At 41.2% G+C, this 23,293-nt stretch overlaps 1 protein-coding gene across 5 annotated transcripts in view; it reads right to left on the reverse strand.

Moving 5' to 3' along the window:
* The window catches only part of LOC146987257 (uncharacterized), a 79,363-nt gene extending 64,404 nt beyond the window's left edge, over positions 1-14,959 (reverse strand). For all 5 annotated transcript variants that reach the window (XM_085776471.1, XM_085776469.1, XM_085776470.1 and 2 more), the window contains exon 1: positions 14,915-14,959. The gene's annotated coding sequence lies outside the window, so the exon portion shown is untranslated. The remainder of the gene's footprint in view (positions 1-14,914) is intronic.
* Between the last annotated feature and the right edge of the window lie 8,334 nt (positions 14,960-23,293).

Here is a 23,293-nt window from a genome sequence, read left to right on the forward strand (position 1 = left end):
TAGTCCATACAAACACACTCAGACTTTTCCTAGAGTTTCTGAAGTAAGAAATGTATGTGGATTAGACAAATAGTTAATCAGTTGGGGCTACTAGTAGGATGCTGCAATTTCCCCTCTATAACTTATCATTTGAACGACAACATTTAATGTGCCGCAGCCAATGTACTTTCCTTCTCCGCACATAAAATATTAACACAGGCAACAAACCCACACTGGACAGAAGTTGTTGATAAATGGATAATAACCCCAAACCATAAAATATGAAGAACGTGGAAGTATAATAAACATGAATAATGAACGTGCGCACGATGAGCAATGATAAAGGAATAAATGATGTACATGAGCCAACACAGACACGTGGACGCCCGACTGAGCTCATTCATTTTTCATTACACAAACTCAACAGTAGGCTACACTGCATTGACACCGGTGAAATGTCACATAACCCAGTCACCCACAGCAGACCATTTAATGTTGTGTTTGTTCATCAGTTTAAATAAAATCCAAACGACAGGATGTTGCCAGGACAAGTGGTCATTTTAATTAACTGCCAAAGGCTACGTTGAGTCCTTCCAAGTCCCAGACAACAAAAATAACAGTTACTGTGGAAACAAAACACAGATTGGCATTCAACAGAGGGAAATCTTGTCCCACTGAGGCAAAGACGATTGATTTACTTCAGTGTTGTGTGGGTAATAAAGCATACTACAAAATAAGAATGTGAGAGGAATTGGTTTTCCAAGGACAGAAATGATGAAAATTAAAACAAAACTGATTGCTTTTAAATTCTTCTCGTCTCTTCATTTTATTCAGATAGCCTATTGGGCATTGAGCGACTGTGGTAACGTTGAGTTTTTCTTAAAGACACCATTACAGTGAAGACAAATGTGATTCCAAATTTGGCACCACGCCACAACTGTGCCTGCGTTTTCTACATGTTACAAACACACAACAGCCTGGGTCAGATTGTCTGGTATCTGAGGCTCAGTACACTTGTGTGGGCAGCTCTAGGGTGGGGTGGGCTGGATAGGGCTGTAGTTCCACCAAGAATGACAACAGCTGCACCAAAGCCACACCAAGAAATTACCAGATGCCTGACAAACATTCCTGTCTGATTTCCCTAAATATGGCGGCTGTTCTTCCATTCCACAGTTGATCTCATCTGAATGCCTCATCCCCAAACCCCCATATGCTAGAATCACCCTGAGGCAAATTTTCATTGCTCATGTTTGCTTAAAAGGCCTAAAATCGATATTTTTAGATTAATAATGGATCAAACTACTGTTTGTAATGGGAATGTAAGAGGGGAACCAACAGAGATTTATCACCATGCTCTGCCGGTTAGCATCCTTTAACCCATTGTTTATCCTTTAGTGCACTGATTTGATCTTATTGCTGTTGTTGAACAGCAGATAGATAAAAAAAAAAATTAACAGCAACCAAGTGGTGAAAACAGTGGAAGATTTAGCAGCTAAATGAGGCTAAGCTAAATTCCCTAAGGTGTTGGAGGAGGCAAATTCAGACAAAAAGGAGAATGATGGACACTATTGCTTTCTTTTTATGAAGGTAAAATGTGTAAAACACACACACCATGCCATAAACAAAGTATATTATGTGGCACTATACAGAGACACTATATTCATTTTGATTTGAGTCTATATATTTTCCAGACCTAAAGGAACAGGCTAGTCTGACACATGTCTAGTCTAACATGTAACAAAAATCACATTGCCATCATTTATAGCTTAAAAGAAATATGAAAATAACCATTTGAACTGAAATTGTGAGTACTACCGCATTGCAATTTAATTTTATAGTACATTGTTCAGCCCTAATGGACCCTTGCTACCAGAATGATTTAAAGAAAATGGATTGCTGACTGGACTGCAACAGTAGGGCCAGCCCTATAATTGCAAATATCGTTGATTAACTGACTGATTGATCGACTGACTGATGATATTTCCACCCCTGGTCAACAGAGTGCCAAGCTACAGTTCCACATTGCCACATAAATTATCAAAGTAGTTAGACTAGAATCGAATAAAAGGCTGTCACATTGTGGAGTTGGAAGTAAACAGGCTAAACTATTGTGGATCCCAGACAGAGGCTGTGCTTTGTGAAAGAGGCAAAATAATAAATATAGCCTTGCTCAGGGCAGAAACCCTGTTGGCTCACCTTGTGTGCCATTTGGGCTCAGTCCTTGCCCTGGTAGCCCATTTCCATTCTGGCCTCTGGCCCTGTTGTTACGTGTCCTTGCTTTCTCTCTCCCCAATTTTCCCATTTCCCTCTCATTATGAGAAGGGCCTGGGAAGGCAAGAGCCGGTAGAATTACTTGAAAATAAAGATATCCTGAATCTTCTACCTTTCAACTGATTGATCATTTACAGTAGTGACCATAAGGCGGTCCAGCAGCCATATACCAGGTTTTGATCTGGTCTTGTTTTGTCATCCCCACTTCATTAAAAGATCAACCAGAGAAAAATGGAAAAGTGGAGGCAAGCATCAAGAAAGGGAATCAGAACAGCCAGAGAGCAGCACTGACATACTGCATTAGCTCCTCTGCTCCTCTGGTGTTACCAATGAATAATTAAGTTCCCATGTAGCACTAGCAAGGAAAAATATGTATATGTACAAGCTCACATAGTTGCAGAAGCCATTTTTTCCAAGGAAGATTCTTTGCTTCTGAAGAGTAGGTCAGCGAAAACTCTACTGTATCCACAACAAAACAAAAACTGGCAAAAAATCAAATGAATATCTTCATATCACCAGACAAACAGGCAAGAGGGAGTTGGAGATGCAAAACATTTTGTTTTCATTAAATTTTCAACTTGAATTAGATGTAGAATTAAACGTAAAACTACTGTAGTCTCACAACTGCTCCATCAGCATGGTTTGGCTGTATTTACCCAGGTATTCAAGTGAGACATCAGCCATATCAATACCAGCTCCACCTGCTCCACTTCTGCGTCTCCATTAGTCTCTCTTTCTTACATTATCCTTTCCTTCCTGAGCTAGGTAATCTTAAAACAAATCCCATCGCCAAAGAAGGACCACTGTTCTCTCCCTCACACAGAGATTGGGCTTAGAGCGCAGTCCCAGGCACTGACTGTGTAATGAGCTGCTGCCTTAATAAATTAAGAGCTAAATACACACAGGTTGCAGTGTTGCGAATTGAATAAAATGCGTGGCACAAATTTGCATGTCCTTTTATATTAATCAATCTGGCCTGAGGAGGAATTATCTAATGAGATCTTTTCAATTTGATGACAGAAAGTAGTGACTCTATGACACAAACTATACAGTGGTTAGGTCTGTGAGAGGGGATAATGTGTGGACACTGGTCTGCAGCAAGTGCAGCAGTGGCTAGTTTCCTGGAGGGATGGGAGCTTGTAGCTGAGAGTCCAGGACAATGAACTCCAGTTACATGGGAGCAGCTCCATTAACCCTGAACGTCATCACTGCAAGTTGTGAACCAAAAATGAGCAGCCAGTAGCACTACAGCAGGACATTGGAGGGTTTATGGGACTCAAAGACAAGCTCACAATACAAGATAATTGTAGTCAGACTAGACTGAACGTTCTTTTCGTAGTCAGATTGCTCCTCATTCTCCGAAACAGTGTCTATTTCTAGTCTGATGATTGAATGTGAATATGAATTAGGGTTACATAAACATTGATCCTTGAAAAGTGGGACTTGAAATCCATCGCTTTACTCAGCATCACCAATCATACGCTTTCTTTTTTTATGCTTCATGACAAAGGGAAACTAAATACTTCAAAGTAAGAGGGATTTTGATAATAAGTGAGAAAAGTATGAAATATTTAAAAACTTGAATGTGATAAATGTGAATTATGAATATGGTTATCAGACCGTGCGTTGAGGGATTAACAGACGGCACAAAGCGGCACAGAGATATGAGTGACGATCGTCCTGACCGGCTCCACCCATCCATGTGCATTTGTTATTGTGTTCATGGGGCCGTATTGTTGCAGCAAGGGTGTAGCCTATTGATCGCAGTGAAATGTCAGATGTGTCATAGAAGACAGTGCTTAAGTCATCTAATTTGCTTTGCTTATTTATCCCTTTGAAAATTGTGATGGCAGCATGCAGCCCATGTTGGCAGAGGAGGCGGACGGAGAAGCAGCTGCACAAAGCCTGCAGATTACCGACTAGATCACTGAGTAACCACACCTGTCACATTAATCAGGTGTTTTAAAGACTTAAGTCCTCATTTCAGTGAAACACAGAAGTGGCTGGCAGTGCTGTTCAACCTGTTAAAACATCAACTGGACACTGTTCATACTAAACAGCTACAGCCAAGTGAGATTAGCTGAAACAGGAGGAAACTGGCTGGTTCTTTCTGAAGTTGTGAAATCTACCTATCAGCATCTCCACTGCTAAACATTGAGTGGGTGGTGGTGACAGTCACCAGACAAGAGCTTTGGCCATCATTGCATTCACAAGACAAGAGGTTGTATGCTAATACTGTATGTTTTCAAGGCAGAATGGAGGCTGCACTGACAAGATGTTAAACTTCAGTAGATGTGATAGAAACAAGGGGTGTCACTGGTGTTGCTTTCCAAAACTGAAGACAACCCTTGGTGAGTTAAGAAATTAAATGTGATGCTGAAGTTACAGTGTTTCATTTCCAATGGAAGGCAACAGGTGTTAGCTAGTTTAGCCCTTTGAAGTATTGATTTGAAGCTAAGCTAACTGGCTTCGTGTTCATGTTTATCCAACAGAGACAAGAGTAGTAGGCCCTATTAATGTTTTCCTTTAAGTAGTAAAGTTTGCATCAAAGTGTAGCACAACTTCTAACCACATTTCCAGTTAATTTTCAAAATCAAAAAATACCACTTAAAATGCTTTTCCATCCTGTAGCCTATGCAGGCAAGTTGAGCACAAGGTGATAAACAGTTGGTGACAAAAACCAACATTTTATTTTATCTCTCCAGATGATGATGTTCAACAGTAACATGTAAAAACAACATCAGATATTTCACGCGTCAAACTACACACAAACCGGGTGGAGACTTGGGGCTGACTAGCCATAGCATCTAACAACGGCGTTTAGGGGACATCTGTAAGTTATAGCTACCAAAATAACATTTTAGCCCTTTAAGTTACATGAGGCTCTTAATGCAGATCAGTCACACACCGCGCCGCCCACCAGCTGATGTAGCTTCATCCTCAACCTGGGGGAAACTCTGCTCCACAAACTAAAAGTAGAAGCGCAACAAACCTGTTTCAGCACCTGAAACTAACGCAGGCAGTGAAACAGGAGTAACGCCAGCTCCCGCGCAGATTACAAAACCACAGCTACTTTTAGCTGCGTAATTATCCATTGTCACCACATACTGTATGACGAGACATGTTATTATTTTTGTCTGTTGATATTTTATAGACATACATGCAGTTTCAATTAGGAGAAAACCATTTCTAAATTATATTTTGTCATAAGTTCATGTATAATACAAAAATAAAAAACAATTCAAATTGAAAGATGATAAGCAGTGATGACCATGAGTCTTAACAGTAAGTGACCAGAGGAACTGACTTCCATCCTTAAACATGGTCCATCCCTCTATAAACAAACATTAGCCTGCACTGCCTTGGTTAAGTGTGGAAGAAGCAGTTCAGAGGAAAATGGCAAATTAAATGAAAATACTTGATTTAGGTTTGTTGCACTGTTTTCTTTCTCCCAATCCAGCCCCAAGAAGACATTCAAAGTAAACCCTGCCCTGTGGGAGAGAGTCATTCTATTTTTTGGGGATGAATTTCACACATGATTTGTTTTCTTTGTGTACAATTAAAGCACAGGGTGTGCAGATATGCTGCTAAAAAGCACAACTGGCTGCTCCCAAGGAACAACAAGAATATATATAATCCCAGCAATGTTGTGACGGTGCACCATTTCACTCCCACATCTTCCTATCTATTACACAACATGTGTCAATGAAAGCCACTTTGCGAGGGACGGTTATGGTGAGATCCAACTCTTTCTTACTGTAGAGGAAATAAATGAGAATAGATACAGTGATGCATTTTGAGGCTTTCATTGTTCATTAGTTTATAGAAACAATTTCCATTGCTCATTTTGTTATAGAAATAGAAATTCGAAAAAAAAAAAAAAAGACCTATGAACCTCTGTAAAAATTATCACATTATCTTCTGAAAAATGTTTGATGCTCTTTCCTTGACTTGATCTTTACACCATTAAGTCCAGATGATTATGAAAGCATTTAATATTACCATCCAGTGCTTGTAATGTGTTTCTCTCTCTCTAATCACATCAAAAAAGAGCTGAAAGTGTGGCATAATCTCCATACAATCAACTAATCAGTGCCATTAGTAAATGGTATCAATGTGTTCATACTTCAGGAGATTTTAATGGAGCTTGTTCCCAATTGTGGTTCCTGATACAGTCCTGAAGTGTACTCGAGGACACAGCGTGGGTGGTGTAAAACTCCCTTGCTGATTATTTCCCACTGTTGAATCAGAATTATGATGACATTTAAAAAAAAAAGAAAAAAAACTTCATTACAGTGCCGCCCCATTCTCCCTAAAAACTTTTTAATATCTAAAAACCACATCAATCCACAATTGTTGCATCAGGCACCGCGTCAATCAACATTTACTCTAACGCAAAATACACATGAACCAGCTCATGAAAACAGCTTCCTTTAAAAACACGGTGAATTGTAAAAAATCTTGTGTTCTATATACAGAAAGCATGTCTTCTCCTTTTGCCTGATGTATTTTTGACTATATTAAATCCATCCAACCAAATCCATTTAATCCTACATTTAAAACATGGGCTACATTGTTTTTTTTGCATGCATTGTTAAAAAACACTTAATTTTAGAAAATCAAGATTGGAGTTTTGTGTATTTTTAAACTGATGACAACATCTACTGCAACATCAGGAAATATGTTTAGCCTAGTCTTAGAGAGGTGTCTCTATAGTCCTCATTTTGTAGCTACATTACAATTACTTATGATAATTGAGTAATGCCTTTCTCCCCTAGCTCCTTATCCTCTGTGAGTTATTTGCCTGCAGTGATGACATCTCAGTGAGGTCACCTGAGTGGACTACTTTTGGCATTTCCTCCCTCTTCACTCTGCCAAGGTCATGTGTGTTTAAGGCTTTCACTTTAATCAAACTATTAACTTTTGTCTAGTCCAGGAGCTGTGGGATTTGTACTCTCTGTCCACACGTGAACTGACCGCTGACCAGTTCACCAGAGCACTAAGAGCAGATCATAAGAGACTGAAAAAGGCATTTCACCCACAGCACACACACAGAGAAAGAGAGAAGCAGTGGGCATACATCCAGTCCCCTGCTCAACTCTACTGTTTGTATAGAGCCATTCATCTCCTTATTAGGATCAGTGCTGGGCCTGAAAGGAAGCTACAGGAGCTCTCTGTGTTATTGGTGTCAGTGTCAGAGGATTTGTAAAGATGCTGAACAAGGAGCTCAGTATTTGTTTAAGTATAGACAGGGACAACCACAGACAGTCTGAGGCTGAAAAGGCATGTCGATAGCACTCAGCAGCATTTTCAACTTGTCTTTGCAACTTTTCTGAGCAGAATCGGTCACTTGCCAAGCAATACTTCTATGTGGACAGAGTGTGGTTTGCTAAATGGCAGCTGAAAGCCAACACCAAGCATCCTAATCTGTGGACTGCACTGTTTTGGCGGGACCTAGTGCAGTTGGACGAAAAGTATCTGCTGAGAACGGAGCATGAAAACGGCTACCAGAGGGACATCGATCATGGCCTGAATTATGAAGGAGCTTCGCATTATCGCTGCCAACGTGAAAACAAATAAAGAAGACAAAATATCTAAGCATGACGGACAATCTATGACTGATCAGTCCAGGCGGGGTAAAAACATTTTATGCCAGCCAATGAAAAAAGATGCTCTACAAACCACAGCGCAATTAGAGAAAAGCCTGCAGTAAAAAAACAAAGAAGCCGACTATCTCTGAGGGAGCCGCTGATGCCAAAACAATGAGTGGTTTCCGTCAGTGAGGAGTGGCCTCACAAGTCTTTCGAGTGCAGCTGGGGAAGAGAAGTGAAAGTGTTCAAAGTGTGCGGGCCGTGCGAACAACACAAACATGAGTGATCTAAAAACAAACTCACAGAAGTTTCAGTCAGGAGCGGACCACCCTTAAATACAAACTATATTAGACTTCTGCTACAAACCACTGCTGCTTTGCTGAACACCAGAACTGGGATTTGTCTTTGCTCTGGGTTTATTTATTTATTGACAGATGCTCCCAACAAGGTTATGTACTGTAACAAAGCTGCAGAAACATCAGTGTATGGTTTAATAGAGCACCTGTCCTGATTCTAAATCAAATGTTTTATTAATGAGGTGAGAGGAAAAAGGCAGCAAGGGAAAGAACAACAAGAGTACGCAGCTCATTCAGCTATGACGGACATAATATACATGCAGTGGAAGATTATAATATACTATAATAATAATAAACATGGTTAAAAATAGGGAACTAACCTTCATGAAATAAAAGCATGTAACCAGATCTCCTCCTCAAGTAGCTGCCTTTTTTATTTGCCTTCTCAACACATCTTACAAACCATTAGGGCCGAGTACGCCCTTCAAATCAATATCATGATTATTTCAAACTTTTACCTCCATTACTGTTAATGAACCACTGGGATTGGGGCGTGGACACTTCATATTTCCTGATATGATTGGGTTCCTAGTGATTTGACAAATTAGTGGTGCTTCCTTTGGTCACCGTCCATGTTGCATTAACATTGAAAACAAAACCTGAGTGAAGGTCAGGCATGAATGTGGCAAAAGTGATGCGCTATTAAATGAAATCATATTAGTGAGTACATAGCCTGAGGCTCAATGTTTGAACTCCTATCATCCATATCACCAGCTTCATTTGGATTGGACACAGACTATAGCATTAGTAGAATGTGATGAAGATATGCAAGTGAGAACAAGGTATTTCTATTTTTAAAGGGACAGGTCACGAGTCACGACTACACACAGTGGAGAAATATTAACTGGATTAATCACTATAAGCAGGATGAAGTCATTCAGAAGTTGTAAATGTACCTAAAGGAAGTATTCAATTTCTAAAGTCAGAGTGTTTTATTATCTGTGTGAGTGAAGGATTGGACTTTATACACTGAAAGCAGTGTGAATGAATGTCTATCAACTGAATGGGCTAAATTAAGCTAAAGCACAAAGAATTTCATCACAGCCCTCAGTTGTATCCCTCCTTAGCAACAGATGGAGTTTGTCCTAGAAGTGTCCTTTGGATTTTCCTGAGCGCCTTAAGAAAAGGAGGAAAATCTCCTGAAGAAGTCTTTCATTGTGTGTGTGTGTGTGTGTGTCTGTGTGTGTGCAGTGCAGTTGAATCTTCACCAGGCAGCAAACAAAGCATCAAGCAAGTTGGTGAAACAAACCAAAAAGCATGAGCCACACTGTAAACACACAAGACACGTGTCACGTGCTGCCACAGATTATAAGTCAGGAACAAACACACACACCTTGTGTGAGTGTACAGAGTGTGAAGCAATGACTGTGGCTGTGCCTGGATCTGCCCTTCCAACCTGTCTGACCAGTTTAGAAGCCACACGACAGGCCCAAAGGGACTGGGAGTAGATTGTGTACGTGCTCCTCTGCAGACCACTGCAACAAACAACCGATCACGACCCTCCCCACAAAAGCATTTTCTCTCCATCAAACAGACGACCAGCTGGAGCCCGCAAGCAGACTACAGCCAGTTGCCTCCGCGGCCGTTTGGTGAACAATCATCTCTCGGCCTAATTACGTCTGAAATATCATGTAGAGGTCAAGAGTCTACCCACCTTCCTCAGCGGAGCTGCATATCTCATTAACCACACGGCAGCAGCAACCATTTTTAATCACACAACAATTACCATGGGGCCATCATCCTGAAAATTCAGTTTCACTTCACCTGCAACTTCATCGAAAACACTTTGGTACAAATCAACTAAGGAATTTACTCTGCAGCAGCAGCTGAGCATAGGATTGTTGTGAATTTGTACTTTTTTGTGAGTCTAATCTCTCCTAATCCTCCTTTTTAGGTCTTGTTTTATGTATTTATAAATCATTTGCACTGAGATCGACCTCCGTACGCATTTTTCCACAATTCACCAGCTTTCTACAATATGAGCGAATCAGCCAGTCGCATACTCTAAGCATTAGGGAAATGGACAGAAACCAACAATGGAATTAGCCTTTCCCTACAACTGTTAAATGCAGAGGCTAATTAATGATTGCTTAGGGTGAAGTGGCCAGAATAAAACAATAGCTGCTGACTTGGTTTGTTGGGAGAGGCCAAAAAGGCTGGAGAAAAAAGATTTCCAAGGCAGGCCCGGGTGAAAACAAGCTGGAGAGAAGTGGCAACCGTTCCATTTCCCCACATGAGCCAACTTTGCCTGAAATGTAAATTACGTTTTACTGTGGGGAGGAAAAAAACAAAAACAAGCAGCATTATGGGTATCACTGCACCAGATCAAAGCCAGACAACAACATGATGAGTCTCATCCTTCAGAGGCAAGGGATTTGTTCAAAGAAGGCAGAAGAAGTGGAGAGGGAAGAAACGAGGAAGACGGGTGTAGGTATGCAGGGTGGGGGGGCAAAAAAAAATAAAAAGGAGAACCTGCTGACTCACTGTAATCATCAGGCTGAGGCAGGCTGCTGAGCTGCTGCTCAGGGTAAAGCTCTCTACCTCCCCTTCAGAAGGACAAAGTGATGCTTCCCATCAACTGCGAAGAGCTGTATGGCTGAGGGAGGGGGAATAAAGTGGTGAAATAAAACTGTCTCATGGTATGAAATAGCTTCTCTTTCTCTCTTCTCACACTCGAGTACAGGCAGAATGATGCAATCTGAGGAAGGCAATAAATTGCACAAAGCTGTGTGAGTAAAAAAAACAAAAAAAAAACAAAGCTAAAAATAAAGCCCTGATCACACAGACAGCAACAGGATTGCAACTGGTTCGGGAAGAGACCCTCCATAGGACAGGGGGAAGAAGGGGCAGATAAGTGCGGACCCAGCCGCTGGACACGCCATTAAAGATCACGCAGCGAAGCAATATGATGCTCAAGTCTGCACCATAACAAGATTTTGACAGGACTGCAGTGGCTGCAGCATCCTGATGAGGCTTAATTCAATTCCCATAAAACAAAAGCACACAGCCACTGTGAGAACTATTGTGGGACTGAGCTGTTGTAATGTTGTGTTATCCTCTTTTGGTTATTCCAAACAAAGCTGATAAAAGAGCATGTAAAACAGAATAAGATTAGGTCTCTGTTGGGCTAACAAACACAAAGCTGCAGTGCATTGTACCACTGTCTACAGCAATTACAGCTATATCAGCCAACAATCAATAACACAGTGCTGCTTGTGAGATATCAGGCGCTGGGTATGAGTTACATGGTTTGTAAACAATCTTGTATTTACTATGGAAAGTTGTAAATATTCATCTAATATGGGTAAAAACCTGTTTTTCTTCAGCAATGGTTTTCCAAAACTAGTACATTTATTAAGACCAGTACTGAAGACTCCTTTCAATGTTGGCTTTGAGGATGGAGTTAAAATAAAAATTCAAGTCCCAAATGTGAGTTTTCCATATCGTTTGATTTTAAAGTAGGTCGAACTTCTATATTAATAAGGACAAAGTACTGAAGTGCTCAGTTCACGGAGAAATGTAAACAGAAACTGAGAAACTGAGCCCTGTAACTTTGTGATGTCACAATGCAGTCACTATACCCTGAGCCTACTTGGAACCACTACCCAGACTTGCAATATCATAATGGACTTGAAAATAAGATGTACGGTTCTCAAGCAGCTATAGTCGGAGGAAGTGACAATGATGATGTCTGCTTGAGTTTGGCTTGAGGCTTCTTATATTTCACTTGCAAACTGGGGGATTGAAATCTCAAAGACAAGGTCCGTTAATAGACAGGAAAGGTCAAACAACTGAGTTGCAATAAGGGACATGTGAGAGCCAGGGGTTCTGATGCTTTACTTATCGTAAAAGTATCAGTCATGATGTGTTAGCCTTTGCAGCACTGGTTTTGATCGTCCTTTTTTCTCATACATCCAACTTTAAGCTCATACAGCAGTGAATCAGTGAAGTAGCCCTTTAGGATTTCAGTCACAGTTAATCTGGAAAGACCTGTGGTTACTGGTGGTAACAATAAGTGTGTTTTAATAGAGCGGCACATGTATCTGCTGCTGGGGTAAAGACACAACAGTACAGTGGGCTCATTGTGTCGTATTTCTCCGAAAGAGAAGACCAAAGACGACAGTTAACATGTTGGCCTTAATAGTGGTCGATTGTTGTCTTCCACGCTATATAAAATAAGCTCCAGCATGCTATTTAAATGCTGTACAGGAAAGGTACTGCCATTACCAGTAAAAAATAACCACATAAAAAATACAGAATGATTCAGAATGCAAATTAAACTAATGGTTACTGCTGAGAAACCATTGCCTACAAATATTATTCAGATGGGGGTTGATATAATAGCGAGCAGTAAGGATTGTATTCAGAGTTAAAAATGGGTTTATAACAATGTTGAGTCATTGGGGTTTGGAGAAAGTGAATGCATTGTATTAGTGAAGGTCCTCATAACTACCGAAGAACAAATGTGCATGTGTGTGTTTTTCATACGTCTGTGATTGGTCACTGGAGTTCAGCAGGCAGGAAGAGACGTGACCGCACTCACCAAGCTACAAAAACATGGCGGGTAAGACAACATTCAACTGGGACAGCAGCTTTGACAGCCAAGTGCAGGACATACACACACACACACACACGGTACTTGTTGCGTGGCTTTATAATATCAGGGTGACACCCACACAAATTATGCAGCACATTTTGCCTGTGCCATGATCTAAAGTACGTACAAAACACACTACACCCACCTGAAAATATACCTATGTGAGACTGTTTCATACAAATAAACCATTAAGTGCTCTCTTTTTCCAGTGGAGAAGTCAATATAAATGGCTGAGTTAACCTACAAGTGCAAGGAATCATTGCGTCCAATGAGACACGCAGAGGAGAGAAGAGCTGCTCAGCCTCATACATGCTCATTTGAATTGCAAATGGTGGCAGGCAGCATGCTGGGCTGTGAAATCCCAGCAGCACCCTCAAGCATCTGAACTCACGCACATACGCACTAGCAGCGAGACTTTGTGTACACATATACACCACAGTAAAAAAGAAAAAAGAAAGAAAAGAAAAGAAGCAAGATACAGCAGAGTACAGAATATTTGAGTTTGACTCACTTCAATGTGCCTGAACTCGATATGATCAGAAATTCATGTCGAAACAGTGACGAGCAAACAGTGCAGAAACTGATGCGGGTGCTGAGGTGAGGTAATGGCTCCCAGTTCAGTTGGTTAAGAGGGAGAGGAAGCATCAGGTGAGAGGAAGGCTGGCTGGCTGGCAGGTTGGCTGACTAGGCGAGGCTAACGCAGCGGGCACAGAAGTGTGTCCGACGTCAACGACGTGGACGCTGTGTGACAGCTGGTCTGGCTGTGTGTGCAGCCCGGAGGAACTGTGTGACGGAGTATCTCAAGCCCACCTGTACGGCGACAGGGAGCGGGCCAGAACACTGCGGAGGAGCTGGGACATGACAAACTGATACAATAAGAAATGTGATATAATGAGCTCTGAATCAGAAGTGATACTACTTCATATGACCTCCTGGATATCATTTTGTGCAATTCTAGATTCCATTCCATTTAATGTAGAAATACAACCACAGAGAACAGTCCCAGTGAAGCATCCGAAACATTCCTCTTCACTACTGTATGTAATTCCACAAAACCAGTGAAAGCCAAGGGAGGGGGCAAAGGTGAGTATTTCCATACATGGACCTGTCTGAGCATGTAGTAGGAGAGAATGGGTAAACTGCTGCTTCTCCTCTGCACAGTATCCAACTGAAGTCTTGGTATTTCACACCATTTACACATCACTGACACATTCATGCATTCTGCACGTGGAGGGGAAAACCGAAGTGGCAAAATATACAAAACTACAAATCCACGTGTTTGTTTTAAAAGCAAAACTCAGCCACTTTAGGGTGGTGTTGATGAGAGAGGGTGCGACAATGGTCACATTGTGTAAGTCACTCAGTGGTGAGTGTATGTGTGCATCTGTCAGTGTTTGCTGTTGCGTAATTATAGGATGGGTGTGTTGGGAGAATATGGCAACTTGAGCCAATAGCAGATCCAGATCTCCCTGACAGGCTGAGACACAAACAGAAACAAAACACACACACACACACACACACACACACACAACAGCTGATTCCTGAAGAAGCACAAGCACAACTCTGAAGGACGTGGGACATAAAAAAAAAAAAAATCAAAGTCAAGGCTGGAGCTGTACTGTAGGTGGTGAGAACAGAACAGCATGTCAGGGGGCATAATGTGGAGGTTTTACCGCCTGGCTGCAGGTTTGCAGGTCTGATGTGAACAGCTGACTGAGCCAGTTGGCGCAAAGCGAGGCTGCAACTTGCTCCTGCTTCAGTCCCACAATATTATTCATACGGTTAGAGGACGGCAAGCAAGTGGGCAAAGTCCAATGCGCGTTATAAAATGATGGTGTATTAGCCTATTATACTGGACAGCTGCAGCTTGAACACAAGCATTCTCGTTGCAGCAGATAAAAAGCACAAGGACAATATAGAGAATCTACACAGATCGCTGACGAATTACGTGCTTTAAAAAAAAAAAACCAAAATAAAGGGACACATAGCCGGGAAAGATCACGGGAAGCGTTGAAGCTCGACATTCAACAAATCGCTTAAAGACAACACACACAACCGACACAGTGCTACATGAGCAAACTGGCAGAGGAGAGAGAAAATAGGAAAATATTTCAACATACCCTCCTGTCAGACAGACATCCAGGGGAGGACCATGGATGGACCCACTGAGCAAAGAGACGTCCAAACGACGTCTTTTCTAAGTCATTTTTGCACGTCTAATATTGGTCCCCTGAAGGTGCAGACTGTTACTCCAGACGACGTCTTTTTCCGACGTCTACTGAACGTCCAGTATTGACGTCCACAGGACCGCCGTATAAGGGCTATTTGTTGTCCAAATGTGGTCATTATAGACGTCTTTTCTGCGTCAAAATTTAAACCGACATCAACTGAACGTCCACAGGACCGCCGCATGAGGGCTATTTGACGTCCAAATGTGGTCGTTTCGACGTCTTTTTTGCATCAAATTTAAACTAATTTTAGACATTGTTTTTTATACTGCTTCTAGGCTCTGTGCATAACTGTAGTCCCATTTCAGAAGGTGTCAGACTGTTCCAGTTCACTTTCCTATAGCTTCATTTGGTTTTCTCAGCAGCAGATTACCTGGAAATGCATGCAAAGGTGTAATGCATTTCCAGTTCAAACCTGCTGCTGAGCCAGATGAAGCTACAGGAAAGTTAACAGGAAACAGATCCTCCACCTCCTGTAAACATATGGGACTACAGTTATACACCAGGTTTACCAATAAATCACAATTCAATCCCCATTCATTTATTTCCATCTTTATTTTCTTAATCACTGGCACAAACATGTCATTCTAATAAAGGTATTGGTATCTGTTGAAATAATACTGCTGGTAAAATACTAATAAATACATAAAGTTACACAGCCCCACCTTGCTTCGGTCTGTGGCACAACAACAAATATAACACAATAAAAATTTAAGTGATAAACTCAATGTGTTTTGAGAAGAATTACAAATCAGAACCAACTACTGCATACTTAACACAGAAAATACATGTACAAAAGTGATACAAAACTGTGACAAGATTCTCCACAATGGATAATCAGTCCTGGGTGACTGCTGTGTATCCCTCTCCTCCAGCATGTGTCTTTATGAAGTCCTCTCTGGCTGTGTCATCAAAATGTAATGGCTCCATCTGCACAAGAAGAAGAAGAAGACAAATAATTAGAAATATGCAAAGACAACCTGCAGCCTGTGTCTCCACTACCAATACTGGATTCATACAAAACCATCTCAGCAAATGTTAAGATATGACATATGGGCTTACCTTGTATTGCTCTATAAACCTTTGTCTTCTCCCTTGATATTAGATGTCACCATCAGGGCATTAGTGAAGAGCCTATAGGGGAAAAAAACATTTATAAATAAATGTGAATGATACAGTGCTTTGCAAAAGTATTCATACACCTTGAACTTTTACTTTACACATTTTGTCATGTAACAACAGCTTTAATTTATTTTATTGGGATTTTATGTGATAGACCAACACAAAGTAGTGCATAATTGTTAAGTGGATGAAAAATACGTGTGGTGTTACAGATTTTTTTTTTAAAAATACATGCAAAACTCTGGTGGAAACTGCACAACACACCATCCTCACTGTGAAACAGCACCCAGGAAGAGTAGCTAGTGGAAGCTTGTGTGTATGACAGAGCCCAGGAGGAGCTCCGTACAGCAGAGTATAGGAGGGCTGTTAGCACTGTTAGCTGTCCTGGATGCTAGTGAGTGCAAGCAGTGGATGCTATCCGCTAGCCCGATGCTAATTTCCGCTAGCACGATGCTAACTTCCGCTAGCCCGATGCTAACTAGCGGTGGCGGCTAGCATCCGTGACTACCACTCACATCCCAGTTTACCACAACAGTCCTCATAGCTACTCATTACAGCAAATAGACCACACACCGGGGCCGTGGAGGTGCACGCCGCAGCGTGTCTTGTGTGAATGACACATCGGTTAAAATGGGCGCCGGAAAGAAACTGACACTATAAATGCATACAGTAAACATAAAATCAACTACACCAAGCAAACTTACCTTCCACTTAGTGGAAAACGATGTTGTTGTAACCAAGGCGTTATGTCGACCACAGCCTGCTTCTGCAGTAGAGAAGAAACGCGCCAGTTGCTTGGTGTATTTCCTCAGCCAACCAGAGTGGCGTTTGCTGCTGCCTCAGCCAATCAGAGTATGAGCACATGCTGCCTCAGCCAATCAGAGTGCCTTTGACTAGTTTAAATAATAAAGGCTCTTATCAAAGACTGTTCAAAATTATATTTACTTCTCCCTACTCTTATGGTGCGTTCCAGGCAGGCTTTTTAACCCGTAAGTCACGACTTCAAGTCACCAGTTACGAGTTTGTAGCGTTCCAGGCAAGTTACGAGTTACGAACTGGGAACTGGGAGTAGATCGATCTAGCACGAGTTCACAGGTGGGAAGTTACGAGTTTGACTGTACGTTCTAACGGGTAACCATAGGAACAGGTCGAAAAAATACGAGTTACGGGTTGCCTGGAACGCACCATTATGAACCATGATCGGGTGAAATTATAATCTCCCACAAATTTCATTTCAAAATATATAAATTAAAATATTAATTAATTAATTAATTAATTGAAATAAAATGAAATGAAATTGAAAAAAAAAACAGTAGGAAAAACAAAGATGTAAAATAACAAAATATCACATGTACTCAAGAACAACAATGTCTTAAATGAGTTTAAATTGAACATAGAAGAGATGTCTACAATGCCCACATTTGGACGTCATCTGGAGTAACAGTCTGCACCTTCAGGGGACCAAAATTAGACATATAAAAATGACGTAGACAAGACGTTGTTTGGACGTCTCTTATAATGTTTAATCACAAACAATATATATTCGTATTTATTAATCATGTTGATAACAATATTGTTATTTGTCCACTACTACTATTACTAAAACTACTACAATCATTAATCATGTCAATTTCCTGCACCTGTCTTAGACGTCCAAAAAAAAGTGACCAAGCCTGACGTCCAAATGTTTAACTGCATATTGACGTCCAAGTGAGGTCATGATTAGACGTCCAAATAGTGGACCTAGTTTGGACGTCGTTTAGGCGTCCAGAATTGGTCTTGGACCGACGGACGCAATATAGACATGATCTGCACGTCCATCAGACGTCCAATGTTTGGTGGGGAGGACCACGGACCACGCACCACGGGAGAGGAGGAGGAGGAGGGGGGGCGGGGTGGGGGGAGGTCAGTCCTGCTCCTGCCGCCGCTCCGCGTTTATTCCCCGGGTTTAAGGGAAAGGGAGTGTGTCGGTGTTTTGCCGGTTAGAAGCCTAATGAGAGAAGGAGGAGGAGGAGGAGAGAGAGAGAAAGAGGGAGGGACACTGTCAGATGCAAGGAGGCAGGAGGGAGGAGGAACACACACACACACACACACACACACGCACGCACATGCATAACGCGCGCGCATATACGCACGCAGTCAGTGTTCAAGAGGGAATGCGTAAAACCAAAAACCAAAAAAAAAAAAAAAACCCTCCCTCTGTCAACAAGTACTCACATCTAAATAAACATGCGGGGGGGAAAAATGCCAACAAGGAAGGTGACATAAGCCCGTGTTGTTTCCACATCAGCTGCAGTCATCCACGTGTCAGAGATTCCTGTCATGATCAGGCAACAACAGGGGGGCGTACGATGTGTTTGGGATGTTGGAGAGCGAGTGGAGATGGTCCCCCCCCCCCCTCTCTCTCTCTCTCTCTCTCTCTCTCTCTCTCTCTCTCTCTCTCTCTCTCTCGTGCTTTTAATTAAATATTTAACGACCCCAGCAACTCCACATCAGAGGAGTTGCTGTTATTTCCCCCAGTGTCGTCAGGATGGCACCACAACCCCTTTGATTTCATCACTTGTAGTCCACTGCCAACAACAGCGCAGCCTTAACTCCCTCACCTTAGCACACAGAGATGATGGGATTATATTAGCTCAAAGGGCAGCTCACCCCGGAGCCACCCACTGTTGTAAACAAAACAAACAAAAAAAAAGAAAAAAGAAAAACGTAATGGGAAGTCGCGCGTGCAGGCAGTAAATGCGGAGGTATCACTTCCCTATCGTGCCTGTTAAATTAACAAGGTATTTTGGGAAGGCAAGATGAGTTTGATATAATTAATCACTGATCAGGAGGGTTCTGTTGCTGATTTAATTAATTGTTGTCAGTCCCTTGGAAAAGCAGGGTTATAATTATGTGTTGTGAGTATAAATATTGCAGCAACACAATAGCCTAATATTACCCAAAGCCTTTATACAAACATACACGGTCAACAACAGCTCACTTGGTTTGTAAGCCAACAGAGGATGAATCCATCAGAACTACAGGGGCCAAAAGCCCCAGTTATCCCTATGTGTTCATTTAAAAGATGATTTTACTGTATTTGGGGAAGATGTGGGAAGGTGACATGACTGTCATTATGGGCCACCCCACTGAGTGCATTGAACTCTTATGAAGTACCATGTGCCTACAAATTAGTTAGCATTAACCAACTATAGGCTGCCAATCTGTCTACTGGTGGTGACTGAAATAAGGTATGTGGTTTACACAAGTTCATCATGTTGCCTGACTCTATGACATAAAATATGTCAGTAAATACACCATCTTGAATTTTAAAAAAGTTTTACATCATAACAACGTGGATGGTGCTAAATAAATGTCATTAACACGTTATACCACCAAATCCTATTGTAGCCTATGTTAAGTCACACAAACATCAAAGTTGGCCTACTTCATTGACTAAACCTTGTACTTATAATACAAGTTTTCCCTTGGTAAGAGACTTGAATATGGCATAGTGGCTAATGTAGTTAGCCTTGAGTCACTGTCTTTAAGCAGTGAGCAGGAGCGAGTAGTGGTAGAGGTTTCTTTTTTCTAACTCCACACACACAGACCTTTTTCACTTTCAAACTCAGAGACTTCAGCCTGAACTGACACTGAGTCAAGTGTCAACACATCAGGACATTTATCCGATTTCATGCTCCCTCTGGAGCCACAAAAGGCTTTATACAACTTTTTTTTATGTAGTTATCTCCAAGACCTTTTAGGAGACTTCATTGTGCAAAGTCAGTGCAGTTCTGTTACTGAATACACAATTTAGTTATTGATCGTCTTTTTTTTTAGTATGGTGCTTTGTATATTTCTAAATTCTTGTGTTTAAAAGCAGCTATAATCAACTTGTGAGGTGCCACTTGTGTTGACCCCACACTGTAACAACCCACAGCCAACTTTAAGGTAGTGTTTGATATTTCAAATGTGTTTGTGTCTTTTGCTGCTGGATGAGGAGTGTCTTCTTTTTTTTTTGGTTTGAATGGCTAGATATTATTTCAGTGGTGTGTTGATACCAAAACCTCAGTTACTGTAAGTTGGATCAATGTCCTGCCTGTGCTGTAAGGCTGTAAGGGATCAGGCTAACTCATTACGTTACTGTAATGTGATTTTTCCAGTCATTAGGTTAACGCATTAAGGTTAATGTTCATGTCGGCCCTGTGATAGACTGGCGATCTGTCCAGTGTAAACCCGGCCCTCACCCAATGTCAGCAGCTCTTGCCCAACCCCTCTTCCCTGCTACCATATGGGGATAAGTGAAACTAATGGATGGATAAGTGGCATAAAGAATTACAGTGAGACATTACATTATACTCCCTCCCCATCATGCTTTGTTACATCCACAGCTGGGGAGTCTGCCTTATTGTCTTCACACAAATCTGATAGATGGCTGACAAAGTGTCTCAGCGTTCACTGGAGACGCTGATGCAGAACATGATACCTTATGTTAGTACAAGATCTGGAGGTGTGAGCAAGCAGGAGAAAATTGGTTCCTAGTACCTCATTTGTTTTTAGGAACTTAAACCACTTGGTTTATGCAGGAACAAGGAGATAAAGGGGGGCAACCACTATTCTGACATCCCCCCAGTCCGACAAAGGTCTCTAATTGTTTAAATGGCAACACTTAATTTTCTATCAAATATCCCATCATTCCGACAATTCTTGCCTCCTATGGTCGAAATGACGGTATTTTGTTTTGTTTTTTTAAACTTCCTGCCTTTCCGACAATTCCTTCAATAGCGTATTTTTTTTCCCATAAGGTTTTGCACTGGTTGGGCTTGGGCAATGATGAAAGGAGTTGGTTAAGTTTTATTTAGTAAAAGGACCAGGTAGAGGCTAGACAGGCCAAATAGATAGAGAGAGTCCAGAAGTAGAGAGTCCAGATAAGTAGGAGGGAGTCACCTGTTGAGTAACGCACATTTCCTATTGAAAGCCTTTTCAGAAGGGTGGGACGATGGCATGTTGGAATAGCGGAGTGGTGGTATGTCGGAATGGTGGGATGTCGGAATGACAGCATGTAACCCGAGGCTTAAGGGTGTGAACTCTGCAGCTCTAGGACTAGTTTGGAGAAGGGGCTAACTACGTACCTTTACTGATGACTCAGGATCATTACTCCAAACCAAAGGTCAGCTTGTTCAGCATCTTTGGGTTTTCTGTTGTTGTTATGTGTGACATATGTGACATGTGGGTTGTGAAAGCATTAGTGTCAATTACAAGCACCTTCAAGGCATCTGAACTGACTAACAAGAGAAATGCAACTCACTCATTTTAATCATTCTAGTCTAGTGGGTGCAAGGAACAGGCAGGTTAAGATCTTTAAGAATAACACAACATTGTGGAGGCCTGTAGTCAACCCAACTGAACACCCACTCAGTGAACTCTCTGTTCTGAAGCATCTGCATTATTGTGTTTGTTTCATATTTATTCAGGTTTTACCTTAAATCTGAAGATGTATTTTCCCTCTCCAGGGATTCAACATTTTCACTGTATTTTTAATAAGTTGCCCAGATCATGTTCGAGCATCATTTCACCGCATCTTTTTAGCCTGCGAGTCATCAAGGTGTTGCACTTTTGAAAACATATTGTGTATGGAAAAGATCTGAGGTTGCTGCTTTATGGATGTCAAGTGCTACTTGTGTGTAACTTGGTGTTTGACACTTGTGTTGCTGATAGAATTTCCGCCTCAAGGACATACACAAGAATTTTCAAAAGCTGTGTGTTTATTGGATATATTCCTGTTTTGCTCTGACTATTTGTTTAAGCCAACAGGGCCAGTGAACAAAATGCATAATAGTTTACTTTCCAACAGAAAGGAAAATATTTCAAGTGTTTACCCACTGAGCTATACTTTTATAAGCTCTTCTTAATGCGCTTGTACATTATTCAAATTGCAGGTGGAGAAATCAATAATAACTCCCTCAAAGCCAATCTACTCAATAATGAAGTGCCTCTGTCGTGTTCTGCAGGAAACAACATTGCAGGCGAGTCATGATGTGACACGATGACAAAACCTTGGAGGTAAGTGAAGCAGACAGACACACTGATGTTAAATAAATGCATGAAGCACAGTCATAATGCACAGTCATGGGCAATCAGACATCAAAATGTAAAGAAGCCCAAGCTGTGTGCACAATTTAATTAGCCAAACCACACAGAGACATGACTCAAATTTCTCTTTTACTGGATGCGTCCTGGATGCTGTCTGAAATGTGAGGTTACAGATCTACTGCTTTTCATCTAAAATGTCTAAAGGGGAATTTCTCTCTTATGATGGAGCTGTCAAAATGTTATCTCCCCTTGTGTAATACTGCATTATATGAACATATAGTCCAGTCATTTTATGAGAAAAGGTTAAACAAATTGCAACAGAAGCAAACTCAACTGATTTTGTATCCTCAGCATGTCCTGAGTGAGGGAAAAAAAGCCCCGAAGAATCCCATTAGGGGAAAGTTTCGAAAAACACCCAAATATATCCCATTTATACGCATATAAACATTTATTTTCACGTGAATAGGGTAAAATTTTTAACCTTTAGATATCTCCATGAAAATGACTGAGTTGATTACTTACATTAAGACGAACAAAAAAATGTATTACAAGTTTTTTGAAATTCTTTGTTAACATGAGCAAATGTGCATACATTTGCATAAATCTGCATAAATTGTACCGTTTTGACGGCACATGTATATATGAAGTTGCTGTGGTGGTACCGGCATGAAAATTGGAGTGAGTTGACTCCATCGGTCAACCGACAAGTTGACCACTTTAAATTTCAAGATGACTGTAAAATCCCCTTATTCGCACAAACTGAAATACGCTGCTATGGCCGGGTTTTGGTTAATTTTTCAAGACAGCCACATCCTTAGTAGAGAGCAGGTATGACATTACGTCTGGCTAATTTGCATACATAACAGCACCTGATCTAAACATTGGGAGGAGCAGGTGAAAATGTCTTGTTCAATCTTGTTAACATATTACAGTTAAGAAACTTAAGGAATGGAACCAATTTAGGCCCATGAGCATTAATAGAGACATTTTACCTGTTCTACTAAGAATGTGGCTGTCTTGAAAAATTGCAGTCATCTTGAAATTTAAAGTGGTCAACTTGTCGGTTGACCGATG

The sequence above is a fragment of the Trachurus japonicus genome, chromosome 5, assembly GCF_045865225.1.
Source record: "Trachurus japonicus isolate A0001 chromosome 5, Traja_1.0".
Lineage (NCBI taxonomy): Eukaryota > Metazoa > Chordata > Actinopteri > Carangiformes > Carangidae > Trachurus > Trachurus japonicus.